General features: G+C 44.7%; 1 protein-coding gene across 4 annotated transcripts in view; it reads left to right on the forward strand.

The window, feature by feature from the left end:
* Nucleotides 1–892: 892 nt before the first annotated feature.
* CSNK1G3 (casein kinase 1 gamma 3) overlaps nt 893–23,664 on the forward strand; it is an 83,982-nt gene continuing 61,210 nt past the window's right edge. For all 4 annotated transcript variants that reach the window (XM_066614011.1, XM_066614014.1, XM_066614013.1 and 1 more), the window contains exon 1: nt 893–1,177. The gene's annotated coding sequence lies outside the window, so the exon portion shown is untranslated. The remainder of the gene's footprint in view (nt 1,178–23,664) is intronic.

Raw genomic sequence — 23,664 nt, forward strand, 5'->3', positions numbered from 1 at the left:
GTGAGGCAGGAGAGGCAGAGCCTCCCCACCAGAATCCTTCAAAAAGCACTGCCACTGTGTGAGGTGAGGCAGGAGAGGCAGTGCCTCCCCACTGGATTGGAAACCGCCACCACTGTGGGAGGTGAGGCAGAGCCTCCCCACTGGAGTTGTCACTATGTGAAGCGTCCAAGCACTCACGTGCTTTGTGCGTGGGTTGTGCGTGCCTCACATGGCGGCAGTGCTTTTTGAAGGACTCTGGAGGGGAGGCTCTGCCTCACCTTCCACCGCATGCCCTGCCTGGAGGGGGGCACACGTACCCCAGGTTGGGAACCAGAGGTGGCAAGCCTTGCACTACTGCCAAGAAAACATGGAAGTCACGCTTGCAGAGCTGGTCTGCATGTAGACAGGACTAGCTGCTGCTTTGGTGAGAGGAGAAAGAGGCCACCAGGAGACTCCAGGCAACCCCTGCACACGTTCTTCTTCCCTCCCCCACAACGGCCTCAACCGGAGAAGCCGGCCGGCCGGCCGCCTCCACGGTGATTCGCCATGCCTCCTGCCCGTCTTAATGGTAAGACGAGTCTTTGAGCCTCTACCTGCGCGTGCGCCCGTTGGCCCCGCCCCTCGCCTCCGCCACGTTCCCTGAAGCCCCTCCCATCTCCCCTCGCGCCAGCCACTGAAGAGCCGGGCCGCCCACTTCCCCCCCCCCATAGATTTCAATTTCCTCCTCATGGCCGGCTCGCTATGGAGGCCCCGCCCCTTTCGACAGGCCCCGCCCTTTCCCTGCCCGATGAGCCGCTGCGGCCGTTGCTTGTACGACGAGGGGGCGGGGCGAGAACGCTGGGCCAGAGGGAGAGTTGCTGACTGAGCCGGAGCCTCCCCCCCTCCGTCCCGTCAGGCTTCGCTCTGCCCATCTTCCCGCGGGCAGAAGAAGAAGGAGGAGCGGCAGCTACGACGCACCGTTGCTGCCTTCCTGGACTCCGAGAGCACCTCCCCCCCTTCCTCAGCAGACCCGGAGCGCGGAGGCTCCTCCCCTTTCCTTCCCCTCCCCTCTCCCTGGCTGCGGGTGCAGCGCAACCGTCCTTCCTCCCCCCGCGCCCGAGGCACCTGCGCCCTTCCCCCGCCGCTGCCACGGAAGGACAAGGACAAGGCCGAGGCCGAGGCGGCCGCGTCTCCCTCCTCGCCCGCTGCCTCCCTGCAGGTAGGTCCCTCGGAACGCGGCGCGGGGAGAGACGGCGGAGGAAGAGGAGGGTCTCCTTCAGCGGTGCACAATGGAGAAGCCTGGCAGACGGGGGGGGATCGGGCCCTACCCGTGGCTGGGAGGAATGTTGTCGCTGGGTGGGTGGCGGGTGGTCGGTCTCCTCCTCCTCCTCCTGTCACAAGAGAGCGAACCCGGAGCGCCAGATCTGGCTGGCTTGGGGTGGGAGCACAGACGTTATGTGGTGCTGCTTTCCTTGCTGTGAGTCAGTCTCTGGTGTTGTGGGCAGGCTGCGTGGAGGGGAAGGGACCATGTAATACAGGAGGGTGGAAATCTCACATGTTAGCACACGCTGTCACACACTCATACTCATTCACACTCTTGCACTCATTCTCACACACACACAGACTCACACTCATTTACTCTCTCACACATTCACATACAGACTCTTGCTTACACTCACTCTCACACACTCTCATATTCACACACTTGCTCCCTCCCACTCATTCACTCTCTCTCACACACACACAGACTCTCACACTCATTCTCACACACTCATATTCACACATTCTCCCTCACACTCATTCACTCTCACACTCATTCACACACAGACTCACACTCTCACTCTCACACACACTCATATTCACACACTCTCCCTCACACTCATTCACTCTCACTCATTTGCACACACTCTCACTCTCACACACTCATATTCACACTCATATTCACACTCTCCCTCACACTTTCACACACAGACTCTCTCTCACACTCACTCTCACACACTCATATTCACACACTCTTCCTCACTCATTCACTCTCATACTCATTCATACACACATTCACACACACTCTCCCTCTCACTCATTCACTTTCACACTTGTTCACACACAGACTTATGCAAGCACACACACAGACTCTCACACTCATTCACACACTCTCTCCCTAATGCTCATACTCACTCTAATGCACACACACATCTGCCCATCTTCTTGCAGAGGAGTGTTAATGGGGTGGAAGGAAGGGGTGAGGGAAAGGTTCATGGTTTGGCTCCTCCAACCAGAAAGCAGACAAGGGAATCACAGTGATTCCTTTTTCCCCTATGAAAAGATGAGGCTCCACAGTTGGGATTTATTATCTGGATAAGAAGAGCATATGTTGCTGCTGATGCTTGGCCCTTCTCGTTCCCTCTGTCTCTATGGAATATCAAGGTAGAGTGGTCTGTTTGGATCATTACAGTACTGATTTTTTGTACTCACTGGAGAGCCAGCCGTTTCCTGTAATGCCACATTACTCTCTCGATTGTTAGGCATTCTTTTGTAGCTGCGAATAATTGACTGCAGCCTTGCAAACAATACTTAAGAGGTCTATTTTTGTAGGCCTACTCCTATGTTCGAAGGATTGGCATTACTAAGCTTGCTGCTGCGCTGGCTAATGCATCCTGCAGTCCCTAAGAGTTAATTACTTACAAATCAATGTTGTACTTTGAAAGTGACAATTTAACTTGATTTTTGTTCTGAAGAGTTTGGTAGAATGAATGCTTTAAAATACAGCTTTTATTTATTTGAAACTGTCATATCCAAAATTGTTTGATTTAAAGAAAAACACAGTGGATAGTTAATTAATTTATAATGCAATCCTATGCATATCTGTTCAGAAATAAGGTCATTGAGTTTAATGAGACTCACCCCCAGGTAAGCATGTATAGTTAGCGGCCCTGGCGTTGTTATAAGATTACTATCAGTTGTGAATTTTCACCTTATGTTATATTTTTAAGCTTATCAGAGGCTAGGCCACTTTCATTTCCTACTACTTGACACTCCTGGTTTCCGTTTTTCTCTCTCTAGCCGTGCATGTACAGTATATGCCTTCCTACTTTATGCATCTGATGAAATAGATTGTAGTCCATGAAAGCATATAATACAATAAATGTGTTACAATGCTATCCTATTGGTGATTACCCAGAAGTTAATTCCATAGTATTCAGTGGGGCCAGGTAAGTATGTATAGGATTGCAGCCTCAGTCTTAAGATGCCACAGGATTCTTTGTTTTTGTTTCTACATACTAACACAGCTATCACTCTGGAAACTGCAATTTTTGTGTGTCATGTCCAGATTATTTGGCATGCCTTGGTGCTTGACACTTTGGATTAATTCCTTTTTTCCCAGTTTTCACTGCTTTACTCAAAGGAATGTGTGCAAAGTTAAGAAATCTGCAGTTTTATTAAATAAGTTTTAAGTTTTTTTAAGTTTTTTAAAGAAGTTTAAAGAAGTTTGATTTCTCATAAAGGAAAATCTTACCACAGGTATATATGGGATCTCAATCACCAGAAGCATAGCAAACTTACCAGATAGTTATACAACTATAGTTTCAAAATGGATAAATAATAATGCTAGGCCATCTCCATAGATCTAATCTTTAGCCTATTAAAACCGTAACATTTGAAGCAGGTACAGTGTGTGCTCTCTCTCTTTAAAACAACTAAGGGTTGTATCCTATGCTTCTCTTTTGCACCTGGAAGCATAGGAGAAGGGGAAATGGAGGGTGCGTATGCATGTGCAACAGTTGCCAGTCAGAGTCCTCCATGTTCCACATAATCCTGCTTTGTAGCGATTCCTGACCCTCCATGGCAGGGGCATAGAGGACTATTGGGTGTAAGAGGGGATGGGGAAGTTTGCTTCTCTGGCACCTCTTAAGATACAACCTAAGGATTCCCACTAAAAGTGTATGCTATGGTCATGAAGGTCATGGTATGATCATGCTATGGTCACGAAGTGTATGCTATGGTCATGGGCAGGAGGTCTGGCTCAGTTGGTAGAGCTGCCGCCTTGTATGCCGGAAGATCTGAGGATGCCAGTTCGAAACAACTGGAAGTATCCGAGAACTGACAACACGCTGATATACTGATGAGCTGACCCTCGGTGGCAGAGAGGAGTTGCTGTCAAGTGGCGCGTGGGAGGCCAAGGGCCAGAGAGAGGCCAGACCGGGAATCCAGCTGGAACAAGGAGTTCTATGAAAGACTGGAACTATTTAATTGTAAAAATCCCTATGGGGGTTTAGAACAGCCTGCCTATGTAAACCACCTTGGATTAAAGTCTGAGGAGAAATCTGACAACCAAGAAAGGCAGTATATAAATATCTGTTGTATTATGATGATGATGATGATGATGAAGGATCACATACTTCAGTAGAACTTAACCTGAATCAGTAGATAAAATAAAATATAAATCTTGAATTAATATACAACATCCAGTGTATAATATTTCACTGTTTGCAGGAAAATTAACCAGTCCTAAAATGTTTATGATAACTCTTATCAATAATAGTTTTTATCAAGTTCACTTCATGGTCCCCTGTGTTCTTCCCATATTATTTAAGCTAGTCAGATTTGATATGGTTTCTTAGTAGGCCAGGCTATGTGACAAATCTTGAAACAGATCCTGCATTATAACTTGTGCCATGTAATAACTTTTCATAAAACTTTTTATGTATTTGTTTACAGTATTGAAAAAAGTGTAGTTTTGCACATTATGGTATGTGTAAATTGGACCTAGAACAGGAAAACACTTTTCTTGTTGTCTGTTGAAATAACTGTTTTAAATAGCTTCAGATGTTTTCTGTGCTGTGCCTGTGACACTCAATACATTTTAAAAGTAGGTAGTGACAAAGCATGGGTCAAAATAATTCTTGGAAAGTTATGGTGTAACAGCATATACAGTAATCTTACCAGAATCCAGCCTATTGATGTTTTGATTCCCATGGTTAGTAGAATTGCTCAATAAATCCTTTGACTGTTCTCAAAACTATTAAAGTTTTGAACAAAGCATTGTTATAGCAGCCATATAGCAGCCATTTTCAACCACTGTGCCATGGCACACTAGTGTGCCGTGGGTGTGCCACAGGAATTTGGGGGAAGGTCATTTATTAATAGGGCCAATGGGAGATGTGAGCCCCCACTGGCAGCATGGTGTGCTTTGTCAATTATCAAAAACCTGGTGGTGTGCCTTGACCATTTTAGTGCCTTGTCAGTGTGCCATGAGATGAAAAAGGTTGAAAATCACTGGTATATAGCCTTAAATATTTTTTCAAGGGGCAGAGAATAGACAGGGTACACTTTTGTTTTTCAAGATTAGGACAATCCTTTGATAATGTTGTACTGTTAACTTTTTACTGTCATGAGCAGTCAATGTATGCATGTGTATGAGGGTTGGGAAGGCTCACTCTACAAGCCAGTGTAAGAAGAAGCCATTTGGATAAGACTACAGGTTCATCAAATCCATCTTGTTTTTAAGAGTGTACTGAGCATTTTTGTGATGCCCACAAAAGAAGGGCACGAAGGCAGTAGCCTCTCCTGTTTGCTATTTAGCAACTGGAATTCAGGGCGAAACTGTATTAGAACATGAAGATTTTATCTCACTATCAGGACTTTGAGCAGTTAATATTTGAAATAAATTTGTTCTGTATACTGGGCCATGTGTGCAAACTTCTGTGTTATTAGATTTATAAATGGATTCAGAGACTAGAAATAGGTCAGTTTTGACAGAGAAGATGCAGGTTGAATTGAGCACTGCCTTTTTGAGTTCATGATTAATATAGTCAAGATTTACAACATTGACTACCTACTTTGTGGGTATGCCTACCCACATTGCAATAATTTTTAAACCTTTTTAACCTGAGTAAAATGGGAAAATCTTTGCATGTTAGTAAGTGTAAATATATTACTTCTCTGCCTCAGCTCCAGCTTGCTGTTGTGATGAGACTCTATAATGAGTGCATAATCACCTGAGACTAGTAGCGGTATAGATGTGCACTAATTGTGACACAGACATCAGTGGATAATGAAGATGTCTTTTACAGTCTGATTTTCTGATTAATACTTTAAAAGGAATCGTCTTCTGTGTGATAATGTGGTTGCTTTAGTCTCCAGTCGTATTTCATTATATATGAAAGCAATGGCAATTACCTTGTAGAAACTGGATACTTTTACATGAGAACATAAGACACTATGATACACAATAGTATCTAAATTCACACATTGTTGATTGAATCAATTCTGTGTCATACCTTTTAGGAAAATGTGAAGACTGTGAGAGAACAGTGCTCTTAATCTTTTACTCAGCTTTGAAACAACTTCAGGTCATCAGCAATATCTTGTTAATGTTTCCTTTAAAACATTTCAGGCAAAACTTGAGTCTTGTCCTGCATTCACTGTCTGTGGTAATTTGCTTGGTTTTTGTCTGGTTCTGATCAGTTAGTGAGATTTGATGTCTTTGCTTGCCAAAGTGGTGGTTTTGTTAACTAAACATTTTTGTGTGTGTCAGAATTACATTTTGACTCCTGATATCATTAGATAGGCACAATAATCTTATGTATACTAAGTAATTTGTATATGTGTGCACAAAGCATAGAATTACTTTTTACTAGATTCAGGTCTTCTTTCAAGGAGTGCAGAGTGGCAGAGTAACTTTACATCAACCCTGTGAGGCAGCTTTGGCTGAAAGGTGGTGACTAGCTCAAAACTATCAAGATAAATTCAAAGTCCTGAACTGTGAAGCTGATTTGTTGCATATGATCCTAGCTCACTATTCACCATTCATTTGGTCAAAGTGAATGTGGTGAATGAACTGGTCAAGTGAGCAATTACTGAAAGCATTACTTATTCCTGTAACGTCGTGAGAAGCTTATGCTAACTTAAAACAATAACAGCCCTAAATTAACTGTTGTGAAACAAGGGACATCTACGCTGTTATCATAATTGATAATGTAGGTAAAGGTTTCCCCTGCACAGTTGTATCCAACTCTAGAGTGCAGTACACATCTCTGTCTCCAAGTCGAGGGAGCTGGCATTGTCTGAAGACATCTTCCGTGGTCATGTGGCTAGCTTGACTAAATGCTGAAGTGCATAGCATGCTATTTCCCACTGAAGTGGTACCTATTTATTTACTTGCATTTATGTGTCTTCAAACTGCTAAATTGGAGAAGCTGAGGCAAGTAACAGGAGCTCACTCTGTTCCGCAGCACTGGGGTCTTGAAATCCTGGGCTGCCGACCTTTTAGCTGACAGTCCAGTGGCTTTAACCACTGAGCCACCGCACCTCCATAATTGATAATATACTGTATAGCAAATATGCAAAAGACAGAGCCGTTCTTACTGACTTTTATTCTGGCACTCCAGAGAGAGTTCACCTGTTCCAAAAGTTGCCCAATATTAAAATGAAGCAAATAAAATGCAATTGCTATAGGACAGAAGATGCATGTACATATGCACCCAGGGATCTGTTCAGCTGTATGAACAAAAGATAAGCTCAGCTGGATCAGGCCAAAGGCCCATCTAGTCCAGTGTTCCTTTTCCTACATTTGCCTACCAGCAGCCTCTGGAAAGCTCACAAACAGGAGAGAAGAGTGTACTTTTCTTCCACCATTGCTTCTCTGCAGTAATATTCAGTGCTATTGGATCTGGAGGCAGCACATAGACTTCATAATTAGTAGCCATTAATAGACCTATTCTCTGAATTTGTCAAAACCCCTGTTAAAGGCACCTAAGCTAGTTACCTTGTGGCAATAAATTCCAGAAATTAACAGTGTGCTGTGTGAAGATGTACTTCCTTTTGTATGTCCTAAATCTATTGCTAATCAGTTTCAAAAGAATGACCACTGGCCCTGGTATTGTGAGAAAGAGAGAAAAGCATGTCTCTATCTCAGTGGTTCTCAAATTTCCCAGAACTGTGACCCACCATGTCGTCCAGTGGGTCACAATGCACTGCAAAGTCTTCTTGGCAGGGCCTGGAGGTATTTCCCTCATCATGCCGTGCTGGCGACCCAGTCTGTTTGCCTCCGTGTGGCCCATAAAAGTGTCTAAAAGTGACTTCCCGTGAAACTGGAAGTTGCATTGAAGAACTGGAAGTCACTTCTGAATACTTCCGCAGGCCATGTGGAGGCCAATAGACTGGGTTGCAAGCTGGGTGCAACCCAGGAAAGACCTATGGACCTTCCCAATGCTTCTGGCATGACTCCAATTTGGAGCTGACCAAAAGGAAGGCAGGCCTAAGCCGTGACCCATTGTGCATAGGGTTGTGACCTACACTTTGAGAAACCCTGCTCTATCTTCTCTTTCCATATCAGGCATAGTTTTATAGGTCTGAATCATGCTCCGTGCTGCCTTTCTTTCCAAGGAAAAAAATCACAAATGTTGTAGACCAGGGGTGCTCAATAGGTGGATCGTGATCTACCGGTAGATCGCGAGGCAAAATGAGTAGATTGCGGAGTGCCGACCCCCCCCTTCAGGTGCCTCTGGGAGGAAATGCCGGGAGTAAGGCCCATTGTACTCAATGGGGCTTACTCCCAGGTAAGTGTGGCTAGGATTGCAGCCTCACAGCCTAATCCTAGGCATGTCTACTCAGGAGTAAGTCCTGTTATACTCAGTGGGGCTCAAGGTACACCAACATACATTGTACACATAAATGTTATATGTTATGATGGCGCGAACATTGTAAAAAAAAACTCTGGTAGATCTCCAGGCCTTGCTGGGTTTCAAAGTAGCTCTCAAGCCAAAAAAGTGTGAGCACCCCTGTTGTAGACTTTCCTTGTAAAGAGGATGTTCCAGACCTCTGATTGCTTTGGTTACCCTCTTTTGCAACTTTCCAGCTCTATAATATCCTTATTAAGCTGTGACAATTCCAGCTGCAGACAGTATTTCAAATGTGGCTGCACCATAGATTTCTATAGAGGTAATATAACATTAGTAGTCTTAATTGATCCATTTGCTGATGGTTCATAGCAAGGAATTTGCTTTCTTTCCTGCTTGACCTTTTCATCGAACTATTTGCTTATAGCCCCATGATGTTTCTGTTTTGTCATCAGCAGCTTAGACCCCTTCAACGTATATGGGTTGGAATTTTTTGCCCCAATGGGCATCATTGGTGTGATGATACTGAACCTTATTTGCCATTTGGTTGCCCATTCTCCTAGTTTGATTTTTACCACTGTGAATAGTTTGGTGTCATCTGCAAACATGGCTACCTTGCTATATATCCCTAACCCAAGTTTATTTTAGGAATAAATTTTTAATTTAATTTAAATTAATTTTTTAATTTTAATCAACAAATATAGTGCCAGTTGCAAGACAGATCCTTGGTGGATCTTGTGTCTCACATCTTACAGTACAGTAGATTACTATTTATTCTACTCTCTGCTTCCTGTTCTTTAACTAGTTACCAATCCATAAGAGAATCTGTCCTCTTATTCTATGACTGCTAAGTTTGCACAAATGCCTTTGGTGGGGGGCTATGTCAACATATTTTTGAAAATGAAAGTATACAGTCATTGGAATCTTATCCACATGCTTGTTGACATTCTCAGAGAACTGGAAGGTTAATGAGGCAGGAGTTTTGCAGAAAGTCTTTTGCAGATTCTCTTTCAACGAGACTCATTCTTTAAAATGCTTCATAGTTTTATCTTTATAATTGTGCTTTCCACTAATTTAACTTAAACAGTTTTTAAACTGACCAGTCTGTATTTTCCTGGATCTCTTTTGAATACTTTCTTAAATATGGTGTTGGTTAACTTCCAGTTCTCTGGTATGGACACTGATTTATAGACGGCTTACACAGTTTTGTGAAAGGATCCACAATTTCACATTTGAGTTCTTTAAGAATTCTTGGGAAGATGCCATCTGAACCCACTAATTTGTTAATGTTTAATTTGTGAATATACTCTATCTTATCCCTTCTCAGTTCTATTTGACTTAGTTTCATCAGACTCTATCCCTGAGAAGATCAGTTTAGGCATAGGTACCTGCCCTTTGTTTTCTGTAGTGAAGATGGAATCAAATAATTCATTCAACTTCTATGATCCTTTAAGATTCCATTTTATTTCCTCATTATGTAATTGTTCAACCACATCCCTGGCAGGTTTGCCGCTTTTGTTGTATTTGAATATGTGTTCATTGTTTGCCTTGCTATTCTTCGCTGCGCTCTGCCTATTTGTTTTTGGTGCCCATTACTGTCTGCTTACATTTCTTTTACCAAAGACTGTGTTTGTTTTTGTACTCCTCATTTGGGATAGGCTTTAATTTTTTAAGAAGTGGACTTAACTATTATAACTTCTTTAATGCCACTTGTGAGTGTGCTGGACACCTCCTGGACTTGATAGTAACTATCCAGCTTAGTAGTGTGCATTCTTGTTGCTTTTCCATTATTATGGTTTTAAATGAGTTCCATGCACTTGGGGAAGAGTTGAGCCCTCTTGACTTTCCCTCTTAGCTTCATTTTTACAAGTCCCCTCACTTCTGAGAAGCTGCCCCCCCTTTTTTTGGCAATCTAAAATGTCTGTCTTGGATCTCCTTGGTAACTTTCCAATTGCATGTATTTTGACCAAATAGTTCTATGATTACTGTTTCCCCAGTGGTTCAGTGGCACTTATATCCTGTGTGCCATGTAGGAATAAGTACACTAGTGGCTTCCCTCAGGTGGGTTTCTGAGGTGCAGTCATTTTGTGTATCGAAAAATTTTGTGTATTTAAAAACTTACCTAGTATGGGCAAGGACCAAGCATTACTACAGCACCTTTTCTCCTTTGATCTCTTCCTGATTTTTCTCCAAGTCAAGATCACCCTTAGCATTTTGGTCAGAAAGTTTTGCACCTGCATGACTACAAAAGGGGGAGAGCATACAAAATTGGCATCCTGACTAGTGCTTTTGCTGTTAGGAACTTCCTCTGCAAACAAACTTTCAACAAAAAGAGTATTTCCATTCATGGAAAGGATACAAGTGCAAGCGCAAGGACTCCATTCATGAGCAAAATGCTCCTTCCATTAGTGGTGGAAGCTCCCGTTGGTGGAAGTGCTAGCCAGAAGGTATACTATTGTGCGGAAGTGTCAAACCAATGTAGAGAAACCTCAGGGCTGCTGGGGCAATTAGTGAACATATTCCTTAGGTCTACATGGCTGCAGGGGTGTTTAGCCATCCCATTTTACTAGCCTTGATATATTTCACAATAGTTCAAAGTGCTTCCTAGTGGGTGAGACTTGTGAAAAGAAAGTGCAGTTACAGTCTTGATGAAAGTGATGAGGAAAAATGACTAAAATGCAGTTTATAACTTCTCATTGTCTGAGAAAGCTGTATTTGTGTGAACAAAAGCAATCCTCATGCTTTACTTCTGTAATGTTTGTGTTTGCTTCTGTCTTGTTAATGTACTTTTTAAGAATTGAGGATCATAATCCTGTTTTCCTCAAGAGGATTGCTTTTAACAAGGTGCTATAGGAATATCTCAGAATTCTTCTTTACTTACTCCCCTTGTGTAAATAGCCATTGATCTGTGGTGCACAGAGGTACCTTGGGGAGTGGAAGAGAGATCTGATTTGCTCCCCTGAGCAGTCACATTAATATGCAATTAAGGAGTAAGCTTTAAATTTACTCCTTCTATTCCTTTTTCCCCCCAACTCTACACTGTGTGAACAGGAAAGGATGTCAAGGGTGTTAACGATATAGTGCGTGTGTGTGTGTGTGTGGCCCAAGTTAGAATGTTCAGAAGCTTGTGGCAGGGCAGGGCTCTACAAAATTGAGGGTTGAGGGCACAGAGATAAAATGGAAAGCCTGCAATTTTGGCATACTTCTCTCTCTCATATATGTCTGTCTGGATCGCTGTCCTTTCTCCAACTGAGAAACTTGCTATTGTCTCAGACTGGGCTTTCAGTAGTAAATTTCAGAGATTAGCAACTCGATGGAAATGACTGCTGCTGAGATAAGAGAAGCCTCCCTTCCAATCACAGTCTCCAATGTAAAATGCTTCTGTTCTTGACTTTTGCTGCTTATTCGTGCTGACATGCCCAATGAAGCACTGGGGTGTCTGGCAGGTATGCATGAACTCCTGGAAGTTAAAAAGCATACCTGCATCTAACTCTTTAACTACTGATTTTAGGATGCAGAAGTCAGACCACCACCACCAGTAAATCCGAAAGCTACCCACCCATCCATTTTTTGAACAATATGGACATCAACTGAGATGAGGGAGAAGAGATAGGAGCTGCCAGTGGACAAGATGGACAACTCAGGAAGGGACTGCTGCAAAGTGAACAGGGATAGATTGTCTCTTGAGATTTACTTTCACCACCATGACAATCCGGCCAACCCTTTTGTTAGACAGAAGGAGTGCGAAAGAGCTGGAACCAAGAAGTGAAATGGTACTCTGTACTCTACTCTGGGCATAGCTTTGGTAGGTGGGCAGTAACATGGGCAGAACTACAGAGAGGGCATGTCCTAAAGCCAGATAAGAAGGAACTGCAGAGAGAATGGTTGGGATACATGTGATGCTCATTCTCTAGGACTGGAGAGACATCAAGCACCATAAGAAAAGCGTTTACAGTGGTGCCTCGCAAGACAAATGCCTCGCGCAACGAAAAACTTGCAAGACGAAAGCGTTTTGCGATTTTTTTTGGTGACTCGAAAGACGAATTTTTCTATGGCCATGCTTCGCAAGACGAATTTTTTTGCCTTTTTTTTGTTTGTTTGCAGTTTGCAGTGATGCCTCGCAAGACGAAATTTTCGCAATACGAAACGACTCGCGGAACGAATTAATTTCGTCTTGCGAGGCATCACTGTAGTAGCAAACTTTGTGTGCTGTATCCATTATTGTATCTGAAGGCAGCTACTGACTCCACATACGCACTGTATCTGAAGGCAGTGTGCTTGTGCTGTGGGTGTGAAGTGGTGCTCTCCAAGCTACAAGGAACTGAACTGCAACTGCAGGAATGGGGAGGTGGAGGTTTGCACAATCAGTGCTTTGTATGGACAGCCCAGTGATGGTAAGAGGCATACTGCAGCATAGGCAGTGGGGTAACTTGCCTTCTCAAGAGTCTACTGCCTGAAGTGACGAACTCACTATACCTCTTGGAATGGCCAAAATACCAGGTGTCATGACTGTGGTGACTTAGTGCCCAGAACTTGTCATGCCCTAGGCCAGGGGTCGGCAACCTGCAGCTCTAGAGCTGCATGTGGCTCTTTCAGCTGTCTGCTGCGGCTCCTCCAGGTGAAAGTGGCAAAGTGTGTGACAGGAGGCACCTGTGTTGGGAGGGCAGGCTGCTTCCCTCCGCCCCCTGAGCTCACTGCCCTCCTCTCCCTTCACCCCCACCTGCCCCGCTTTGGTTTCCCTTTTCAATTTTGCCCCCTCTGCAGGCTTAAGGTCCCCGTTTTTCCCTTCCCCAACTCTCCAGCAGGCTCAGCCAATCAGCATCCAGCAGGCTTCTGGCTTTTTCTGTTGGAATGGCTCAGGGCCCTTCACTGGTTGAGCACTAGCCAATCCTGAGCTGCCTTCCTCCTCAGCCATTGCAAGCCCTTGCAGCCCGCCTTTCCTTGAGCAGGTCCCCACTCAGTGCAAGGAGAGGCTTTTCTCCACAGCAGAGGAGACATCCTGTGTGTCTACTCAGTAGTAAGCCCCATTACAGTGGATGAAGCTTGCTCCCAGGAAAGGGTGCCTGGGATGGCAGCCTTGGCACCTGCTCCTATGTGTGTCTACTCAGTTGTAAGCCCCATTACAGAGGATGAAGCTTACTCCCAGGAAAGGGTGCCTGGGATGGCAGCCTTGAAGCCTGCTCAAGGCTAAGCGCAAGGACGGGTGAGTGGGAGCCCACGCAGGTCTGTTCCAGAGTAAGCCCTGATGTAGTCCCTGGGCTACTCCCAGGAAGGTGTGGAGGGCTGTAGCCTCAGCCTCCTCCTGTGCAGGTCTACTCACAAGTAAGCCCCGCTGTAGTCAGTGGGACTTCCTCCCAGGAAGGTGTGGAGGGCTGCAGCCTCAGCCCCCTCCTATGCAGGTCTACTCACAAGTAGTCAGTGAGGCTTCCTCCCAGGAAAGTGTGGAGAGGACTGCAGCCTGCAGCCACTACTGAGAAGGCCCTATTTCTTGCTGCCGCCCCACGTACCTCCTTAGGCGGCGGCGGCACTTGTAAAAAGGCCTTCTCTGATGACCTAAGAGGACGAGCCGGATTGTACGGAAGTAGGCAATCTCTGAGATACCCTGGCCCAGAGCAGTATAGGGCTTTAAAGGTCAAAACCAGCACCTTGAATTGGGCCCGGAAATGAATGGGCAGCCAATGCAGCCCCCGGAGAAGCAGGCTGACAGAGTCAAACCGCCTAGCTCCAGTGACCACACGGGCCGCCGCATTCTGCACTAATTGCAGTTTCCGAACCATCTTCAGGGGCAGTCCCACATAAAGCGCGTTACAATAATCTAACCTCGATGTCACCGTGGCATGGATCACCGTGGCCAGGTCTGCACGATCCAAGTACGGCCGCAGCTGGCGCACCAGCCGAAGCTGAGCGAAGGCCCCCCTACACTTCGCTGGCCTCGGGTAAAATCAGACAAAACTATAGTCAGACACCCCCCTAAGTTTAACCCCTGACTTATCCGAGGGTTGTAGAAAATTTAATGATTTTTGGCTCAAAATTGCTCTCGACTTATCTGTGGGATTGACTTATAGGTGAGTTTGCGTGAGTTTTACATGAGTTGCTGGTCATAACAACATTGTCTAATCTATCTGTATATTAGTATTTTTTAAAAAAGAACTTCATAAAATTTTAAATGAAGAAGTATAGTGTGAAGAACCACCACATAATAAAATCCTGCTTATGGTTTTTAAAGGCTTATGCTAATTTTGGACAGGTAATTGCTTACTCTGGAGAGGAAAAAAGTATCCCATTTATCATACACTGCTTGAAATTGAGACAAGGGGTCAGAGCTTATACAGAACAAGTGCAGAAATGATTCATCATAAAGTACAAGTAAATGACCTGTTTATTTGGGAAGAGGACTAAATTTCTTGTTGGTCTAATCCAGGGGTGTCCAAACATTTTGACAGGAAGGCCATATCAACTCTCTGACACTTTGTTGAGGGCTGGGGAAAAATGAATTAATTTACATTTAAAATTTGAATAAATTTACATAAATGAATTTATTAGAGATGGAACTTGTATGAATGAATCAAGGTCTTGCAGTAGCTCAAGGACTATAAAAGACCTTGCACCAAACAAGGCGGACCTTTCCTTTGCTGCCATTGCTTGCATCACAGATGTGAAACAGCAAGTAGTGGAGAGGGCCCTCGTCCCACAGCTCGAGTGAGAGGTCGAACAGTTGCCCTCATGCAGAGAGCAGTTGGGCCAGCATGGGCTCCAGGAAGTTTCCGGAGGGCCAGAGGCTCATTGGAGACTGGGGGCTCCCTGAGGGTTGGATTGGGAGCCCCCGAGGGCTGCAAGTGGCCCCCAGGCCGGTGTTTGGGCACCCTGGTCTAATTTGTGAAAAAACTGTATGAAGATGGCAACACAGTAGTATTTAATGTCACTTAATATCTAAGAGCCCAGTTCTATGATGGGACAGCACTGGCGCTGAAGACACAGCTCTGGCATTGAATGTTTCCTGCTTTTATTAGTCACTAAAAGAATGAAACTTACAAACTCCATAAGCTTCATGCTTACAGCGACTAGTAAAAGCAAGAAGTGTCCAAACTTGATGCTAGTGATAATAAAAACAAAGTTAATGGGTGTGGGGCTGTGGAGATAGGGTTTCCCCATATCTGTGGTTCCTGTATCTGCAGGGGGGGGGGAGATGGACGGACTGGAATGCATCTCCCGCAGATATGGGGGAGCTCCTGTTTAAGAACTGGTGGCCAAGAAGTAAAGAGTGAGATTAATAATTGTGAAATAATGATTACCTTGGCTGAGATATTTGAATCTGTAAATCCCATGTAAATCTTTAAGCTTGCCCAGTATTATACTATGATCTAATGTACTCTGTGGATGTAATTTTTTTTTTTATAAAGACATCCAGATTTAAACATAGATTTCTAAAACTCATCAGTTTTTAACTTTCCTATTGTTTCAATGCAAACGTGACTAGTTCTGGTGTGCAAGGGTTTAATATGAATCTAGACTTTCAGGTCCCTTGTAAAGTGGATAGCATATATATCTTTACTTGAATATGTTCCCCACCTTACAAGGGATCTGAAAGTCTAGATTCATGTTAAAATATATTTTAACTTATCTAATATGTTTTTACTTGTATTATGGCCAAATCCTATACAGCAGTGTTATTCAAACTGTGAGGCGCGGCTCTTTAGGGAGGCACCAGGAACTCAAAGGGGAGGCACGGGATGTCCCCTCGCAGTGATACAGTCACACCCCTGGGCAGAATGCGAGGCCATCTTCTGCCCATCTTCTGCGCTTTTTTTAAAGCAGAAGAAACGGTAGATGAAAGCAGAAGAAACACCCCACCCTCTTCTCCCTCCACTCCGAGGCTGCCGCCTTCTGTGTTCGCTGCATGTTGTTTCCAAAGCTCCTTGACTCCAACCCCCATCTGGCAAGTACCGAGTATGCTTACTTTGCAGTCCTTGCCCTTGCTGACCGTCAGAAATAAACCCTCCTTGATCCTTGTCTGGTTGGTCCCTAGTTCCCAGCCGGGGATCGCTTCTCATCAAAGTGAAATCTCTCTTTTCAACCCCCTCCCTCTTCCACTCCCCCCTTTCGATATCCAAACCTTCCCGCTTTCCTCCCTGTCCCCAAATAAAACGCTTCCTATTTTACTAGTCATCAGGACTCTTAAAGTTGCTTCCATGCAGTTGGCAAAGGCGGAGGGGAGAGACAAGCACACACTTTGCTTGGCCAGGAGCAGAAAAAGGGTACTGTTTTTAAAGTGATTTATTAATCTTGTTGTTTGACTGAAGAGGAAAGGCTACATTTTTAAAGTGATGAATCTTGCTATTTGAAGGGAATACTTATCAGCCATTGATGAAGTAATTGCCAGCCCAATCCTATCCACACTTCCCTGGGAGTAAGCCCCATTGACTCTAATAGGACTTACTTCTGAGTAGACATGCATAGGCTTGAGGTGTGCATCTCCTAGTACAGGAGACAAATCAGCTTCCTAACCAAACCCTTATCAGCTCTGATATATTTTCAGGGTCTATTTTTGTTTTCTCCACCAGCTGCTGGAAAAATTTAATTTCATTAAATTAATAAAGGGTTCAATCCTATCCAAGGAGAATGGGAGAAATGACTAGTTGGATTGGGGTCCACAGGGTTGTGTGTGTGTAATGTTGGTCAGACAGGTTATTCCCAAAGTTCATTTGATAAAACAATTCTATTGGTATGCTTACAAAGTTTAAAAAAATGAGTCCTCCTGGACCAGACAAAATCTACCTACTCCAGCATCCTGTCTCCAACAGTGACCAGCAGCTGATCATTTATAAAGCATATATATTGCTGTGTATTAATAATATATATTTAAGATCTGCATTTAATTAGATATGATTAATATAATTCCTTGATCTGAAAGGTGCCTTTGATTCTGTGGATAGGGAGCTTCTTTGGTCCAAGTTGGAAAACATGGGGATTGATAAAAGATTGTTGCTGCTGATTAGGTCCCTCCATCTAAATACTTCATGCAGGGTTAGACGCTCCTGGAGTGGGAATATAACTCATTCCATTGCTACTAACAAAGGGGTCAAACAGGGCTATGTCTTGGCCCCCATGCTTTTCAATCTGTTTCTAAACGATCTTGCCCCATCCCTGAAGGAAGTAGATAGCCATTGTCCGAAGCTTGGCGCAAGTCAAGTGCTGCTACTTCTGTATGCGGATGATGCAGTACTGATATCCCATACTAGGATTGGCCTAAAACATCTGCTGAATCGCACTGAAGAGTATCTTTTGTCCAACAAATTGCAAATCAATTATGCTAAATCTAAGATAATGATATTTGCCAACAGATGGAAGGCTTTTAAATGGTCTTGTAATGGCAATAAAACGGAGCAGGTTAAGCATTTCAAGTACCTGGGAATCAACTTCCATTACAGGCTCACTTGGGCTTTTCATCGTAAGGCAGTGCAGAACGCATCCAAACTCAGCTATTTCCCGTTTCTTTTTTACCTGCGACAATGGTTATTTTCCAGCCGCTCTGGAGGCTTTTAAGGTGAAGGTTCTTTCACTGGTTCTTTATGGCTCTCCCGTCTGGTATAAGGCTATTAACCAACCTTTAGAACGCATTCAAGCCTCCTTTTTGAGGAAGATTTTGGGTTTACACAGGTGCGTTCCCTACTCGGTTCTGTGTCTCGAGGTGGGATTAATTCGGCTAAAGACAACTGCTTGGCTAAGATTACTGAAATTTTGGTTTAGGATTTTATTTAACCCTACTTCCTCTGGTCTAATGCACCAATTATTGTCGTATTCAGTCCTGCCATTAGAGATCACTGATCTTCTAGCCAAACTCAAGTCAATAGGGCTGAACACTGCAGAGCTAGGCATGATTGGCTGTGATGCTGCTTACAGAATCGTCAAAGAAAGAATTATTGATATTGAATAACGAACTGTTTAGTGCCACCAGAACCACATGCTCTCCACTCTATCTCCATGTTCCAGTCAGTTTTGGGGAAAAAGCCTCCTTCTTTTATCACCTGGTGTACCCACGGGCTCAGAGAGCATTCACACTTGCAAGATGTAATGCTCTTCCATTGGCCGTGTTATTGGGCAGGTTCAGTGGTATTCCCTACTCGGAGAGGAAATGCAAGTGTGGTAAGGATTGTATTGAGACCATAACACATACCCTTTTCTACTGCCCACTTCATGACGTTTCACGCAAGAAATATCTAGGCCCTTTGCTAACTAGGATGCAGGGCTGGGAGGACTCAATCATGCTTCAGTCTCTCCTTTCCACACCTGACTCTGAGACCCTTGATAGGGTTGCTTCCTTTTTATCTGGGGTAATTGCCAGGCAGAGCTCTGGAACTCTGGGCAGTATGTGAGGAAAAGACTGATGTCTATGTTGTGTTGTCTTTGTATATTTTTGTTTTGTTTTGTTCTTTCTCTGTATTTTATGCCAATAAAGGTCTTACGGATACTGATACTTATTAACATAAGAACATAAGAACATAAGAACAGCCCCACTGGATCAGGCCATAGGCCCATCTAGTCCAGCTTCCTGTATCTCACAGCGGCCCACCAAATGCCCCAGGGAGCACACCAGATAACAAGAGACCTCATCCTGGTGCTCTCCCCTACATCTGGCATTCTGACTTAACCCATTCCTAAAATCAGGAGGTTGCGCATACACATCATGGCTTGTACCCCATAATGGATTTTTCCTCCAGAAACTCGTCCAATCCCCTTTTAAAGGCGTCTAGGCTAGACGACAGCACCACATCCTGTGGCAAGGAGTTCCACAGACCGACCACGCGCTGAGTAAAGAAATATTTTCTTTTGTCTGTCCTAACCCGCCCAACACTCAATTTTAGTGGATGTCCCCTGGTTCTGGTATTATGTGAGAGTGTAAAGAGCATCTCCCTATCCACTCTGTCCATCCCCTGCATAATTTTGTATGTCTCAATCATGTCCCCCCTCAAGCGTCTCTTTTCTAGGCTGAAGAGGCCCAAACGCCGTAGCCTTTCCTCATAAGGAAGGTGCCCCAGCCCCGTAATCATCTTAGTCGCTCTCTTTTGCACCTTTTCCATTTCCACTATGTCTTTTTTGAGATGCGGCGACCAGAACTGGACACAATACTCCAGGTGTGGCCTTACCATCGATTTGTACAACGGCATTATAATACTAGCCGTTTTGTTCTCAATACCCTTCCTAATGATCCCAAGCATAGAATTGGCCTTCTTCACTGCCACCGCACATTGGGTCGACACTTTCATCGACCTGTCCACCACCACCCCAAGATCTCTCTCCTGATCTGTCACAGACAGCTCAGAACCCATCAGCCTATATCTAAAGTTTTGATTTTTTGCCCCAATGTGCATGACTTTACACTTACTGACATTGAAGTGCATCTGCCATTTTGCTGCCCATTCTGCCAGTCTGGAGAGATCCTTCTGGAGCTCTTCACAATCACTTCTGGTCTTTACCACTCGGAAAAGTTTGGTGTCGTCTGCAAACTTAGCCACTTCACTGCTCAACCCTGTCTCCAGGTCATTTATGAAGAGGTTGAAAAGCACCGGTCCCAGGACAGATCCTTGGGGCACACCGCTTTTCACCTCTCTCCATTGTGAAAATTGCCCATTGACACCCACTCTCTGCTTCCTGGCCTCCAACCAGTTCTCAATCCACGAGAGGACCTGTCCTCTAATTCCCTGACTGTGGAGTTTTTTCAGTAGCCTTTGGTGAGGGACCATGTCAAACGCCTTCTGAAAGTCCAGATATATAATGTCCACGGGTTCTCCCGCATCCACATGCCTGTTGACCTTTTCAAAGAATTCTAAAAGGTTCGTGAGGCAAGACTTACCCTTACAGAAGCCATGCTGACTCTCCCTCAGCAAGGCCTGTTCGTCTATGTGTTTTGAGATCCTATCTTTGATGAGGCATTCCACCATCTTACCCGGTATGGATGTTAGGCTGACCAGCCTATAGTTTCCCGGGTCCCCCCTCTTTCCCTTTTTAAAAATAGGCGTGACATTTGCTATCCTCCAATCTTCTGGCACCGTGGCCGTTTTGAGGGACAAGTTGCATACCTTAGTCAAGAGATCTGCAACTTCATTCTTCAGTTTCTTAATAACCCTTGGGTGTATGCCATCAGGGCCCGGTGACTTATTGATCTTTAATTTATCAATGAGGTCTGAAACATCTTCTCTTTTAACCTCTATCTGACTTAACTCCTCGGTTAGGAGGGGCCGTTCGGGCAGCGGTATCTGCCCGAGGTCTTCTGCCGTGAAGACAGATGCAAAGAACTCATTTAATTTCTCTGCCATCTCTAAGTCTCCTTTTATCTCCCCTTTCCCTCCCTCACCATCCAGAGGGCCAACCGCTTCTCTGGCGGGTTTCCTGCTTCTAACATATTTGAAGAAGCTTTTATTATTCCCCTTAATGTTGCTGGCCATGCGTTCCTCATAGTCTCGCTTGGCCTCCCCTATCACCTTCTTACATTTCTTTTGCCACAGTTTATGTTCCTTTTTATTCTCTTCATTAGGGCAAGACTTCCATTTACGGAAGGAAGCTTCCTTGCCCTTCACAGCCTCTCTAACTTGGCTGGTTAGCCATGCGGGCACTCTCCTCGATTTAGTGGAACCCTTCTTTCTCTGCGGTATACACCTCTGCTGGGCCTCTATTACTGTTGTTTTAAGCAGCCTCCATGCACTCTGGAGAGACTGGACTCTTTTTACCCTCCCTTTCAACCTCCTTCTAACCAGCCTCCTCATTTGAGGGAAGTCCGCCCGTCGGAAGTCAAGGGTTTTTGTTAGAGATTTGCCTGGTATTCTTCCCCCAACGTGCACGTCAAAACGGATCGCAGCATGATCACTGTTCCCCAATGGCTCAGTAACGTTTACATCTCTAACCAGGTCCTGCGTACCGCACAAAATTAAATCCAGAGTCACCTGTCCTCTGGTGGGCTCCGTGACTAGCTGATCTAAGCCACAGTCATTTAGCACGTCAAGAAATCCGGTTTCCTTATCGTGACCAGAACACAAATTGACCCAGTCAATATGAGGATAATTGAAGTCCCCCATGATTACAACCCTGTCCTTCCTTGTCACCTCCCTGATCTGTTTCCTCATTTCAAGGTCCCCATCAGATTTCTGGTCTGGAGGACGATAGCACGCCCCCAGTATTACATTGCTGCACAAGCCTGGTAATTTAACCCACAGAGATTCTACGGTGGAGTCGGACCCACCTTCAATCTCTACTTTGCTGGATTCTATCCCTTCCTTAACATAAAGGGCCACCCCACCTCCAACACGCCCCTGCCTGTCCCTCCTGTAGAGTTTATAGCCCGGGATTGCGGTATCCCACTGATTCTCCGTATTCCACCAGGTTTCCGTTATGCCCACTATGTCAATATTTTCCCTTGTCACCAGACATTCCAGTTCTCCCACCTTTGCTCGTAGACTTCGGGCATTCGCATAAAAGCATTTATACACGGAGTGCCCCAGGATGGGCTGCTTATTCGCTCCTTTGTCCCCGCATCCTCTCATTGTGCCAAACCGTCTATCACATCCCATCACCCTACCTTTCCCAATTTCTTCTCCTACCCTGCCTTTGTCTTGTTGTTCTCTAACCTCCCCATCCTCATCCCATAGGGATGAGGAGTCCCGAACCGGATGCCCCTCGGCTCCTGTCGGCCTTCCCCCAGGGATCAGTTTAAAAGCTGCTCTGCCACCTTTTTAATGTTATGCGCCAGCAGTCTGGTTCCATTCTGGTTCAAATGGAGCCTGTCCCTCTTGTACAGGCCCCGCTTGTCCCAAAACATTCCCCAGTGCCTAACGAATCTAAACCCCTCCTCCCTACACCACCGTCTCATCCACGCATTGAGACCCCTGATCTCTGCCTGCCTAGCTGGCCCTGCGCGTGGAACAGGTAGCACTTCAGAGAACGCTACCTTTGAGGTCCTGGCTTTCAGCTTCCTGCCTAAAAGCCTAAATTTGGCCTCCAGGACCTCCCAGCTACACTTGCCCACGTCGTTGGTGCCGACATGCACCACAGCCGCTACCTCTCCCCCAGCACTGTCTACCAGCCTGTCTAGACGAGAAGTGATGTCCGCAACCTTCGCACCAGGCAGTTATTAATATAATTATTGATATAGTTAATATATACTTAATATTATATTATAATAAATATAATATTATAATTATTATAATATTATATTTAATATGTTTAATATAGTTAGTATTTCTGACCACTTCCTGTTTAATGATGTCACTTCCAGACCTCAGGAACACAATGGGGAGTCATGGCCAACAGCCACGGGGATCAATGGAGCCACTGGCCGGAAAAGTTTGAGTACCACTGCTATACAGTGCTATGCTGCTGGGCACTGGGGAAATATAAGATTGGGCTAATAGATTCAGATGGGCAGATGCATCCGTATGTTCCCTTTGTCCCATTGAATTGACTGGATGCATCTTTTGATGTGGATCCCTAGGTTCCCCAATTCTTGTACACAGCAAGCGCCTTGATTGGAGGTGAAAACTACAATTTGAAGGACCATGTAGGTCATTTCACACATGGCAGACATTCATCAGTGATGTAGTGGTCATGACAGTTATGTGATGGATATCACTAATGTAGGAAATGGCTTATAACTGGCGTCACAAACCCATTTCATACAGTGGGATGAATAGCATTCATGATGCCTGCTGAGGGCTGAAGGTTCATTAGGCAGGTAGTGATGTCATTAAACAAGTCAATACCAGAAATAACTATTTTTTTCTCACTTAGGAATTAGCCTCAAATGACAGAAAATATGCAAATTTTGATCATATTTCAAGATATGGAAGAGCTCAATTATCAGACTGCCCTTTTAGCAGTGTCACCTCAGCAAAACTCAACAGCTGAGAGCTTGAGGGCCAGATAAAAAGCTTCAGTGGACTGCATCCAGCCCCTGGAGCTTGTTTGACATCCCTGGCATATAACCTGTAGGTCTATAGATGAGTGTTTTTAATTGCCTATTTCATTGCATGTACATGCAATAAGTTCCTGCATTAGATAATGATGATATAGTGTGTTTGGCAATGGTTCCTTAGTACAC

The sequence above is a fragment of the Tiliqua scincoides genome, chromosome 2 (assembly GCF_035046505.1).
Source record: "Tiliqua scincoides isolate rTilSci1 chromosome 2, rTilSci1.hap2, whole genome shotgun sequence".
Classification (NCBI taxonomy): Eukaryota; Metazoa; Chordata; class Lepidosauria; order Squamata; family Scincidae; genus Tiliqua; species Tiliqua scincoides.